General features: G+C 44.1%; 1 non-coding gene across 1 annotated transcript; it reads left to right on the forward strand.

Annotated features, from left to right (window-relative positions):
- The first annotated feature begins 633 nt into the window (after positions 1-633).
- On the forward strand, positions 634-737 carry LOC115940547 (U6 spliceosomal RNA). Its single transcript, XR_004075287.1, has one exon. It is a non-coding gene; the product is annotated as a U6 spliceosomal RNA (small nuclear RNA).
- The last annotated feature ends 547 nt before the right edge of the window (positions 738-1,284 follow it).

The following is a 1,284-nucleotide window of genomic DNA, read 5'->3' on the forward strand; positions in this document are numbered from 1 at the left end:
AAAAGTTCTTTCTTTTAAAAACAGGACAGAGGTAAGATACGAGAAAGAAAAAAGTTAAGTAGTTGAAAGTCTTATCCCAGGATGGATGATGCGTTGGAAAGGTTCAACCCTTTGAATAAGACACAGACCCATAGAAGCATTGATGACTACAGCCAGCAGATGGCAGCAGGGGGCCATGTCAGGAAAATTCACCCACAGGGAAAAGCCCCAGTTGGACCTTTGGGCCTAGGAACCAGCATCTACTGGGAATTGGTAGAGGATATGATGCATTTCCCAGCAGAAACAAAACAAAACAAAACAAAACAAAACAAAAAACATCAGTGCCAGAGTCTTCCAGAAGCCCAGGGTTAGAGTCTGGCATCCAAAATGAAGGGCCCACATAGCACAGTGATTATAGTCAACAATACTGTATTATAAACTTCCAAGTGGCTAAAAGATTAGATCCCAATTGTTCTCACCACAGAGGAGAAATAATTATGTGATGGGGTAGAGGTGTTAGCTAATACTATGGTGCTAATCATACTGCAGTATATAAATGTATCAAATCGACATGTCGTACCCCTTAAGCTGACACGATGTTGTATATGGCAATTTTATCTCGAGTATTAAAAAAAAGAATAAATACAATGAAGGGTGCTCACTTCAGCAGCACATATACAAAAATTGGAGCGATACAGAGAAGATTAGCATGGCCCCTGCGCAAGGACACGCAAATTCATGAAGCCTTCCATATTGAACACAAAAATACAAGGGTCCAGAGCCCTCGGTTGCCCTAGTCTGCGAGACAAAGAGGGGAAGGGAGGCACTGGAGTGGTGACATAGGAGAAAGAGCGGGAGGAGGGTCAGTCTGTGACACGCAGGTGACAGTGGAGAGTAGGAAGCAGGTTAGAAAGGGTGGGGGTCATTTCTTTATGTGTGACCTGGCAGTGGCACTGATTTTAATCTGCTCTAAGAATAAGAGGAAGCAGCCCAAATGTCCGTCAATGGATGAATGGGTAAACAAAATGTGGTGTGTACATACAGTGGAATATTATTTGGCTTTAAAAAGGGAGGAAATTTTGGGGTGCCTGGCTGGCTTAGTTGGTTCAAGCGTCCAACTCTTGATCTCAGCTCAGCTCTTGATGTCCGGGTCGTGAGTTCAAGCCCTCCTTGGGCTCCATGCTGGGCATGGGGCCTACTTTAACCAACTGAGCCACCCAGGCGCCCAATGGAGCCTACTTTAAAAAAAAAAAAAAAAAAAGGAAGGAAATTCTGACACTGGCTACAACGTGGTTGAACCTTGAG

This window comes from Leptonychotes weddellii, unplaced genomic scaffold (assembly GCF_054177405.1).
Source record: "Leptonychotes weddellii isolate Sample4059 unplaced genomic scaffold, ASM5417740v2 HiC_scaffold_16532, whole genome shotgun sequence".
Classification (NCBI taxonomy): Eukaryota; Metazoa; Chordata; class Mammalia; order Carnivora; family Phocidae; genus Leptonychotes; species Leptonychotes weddellii.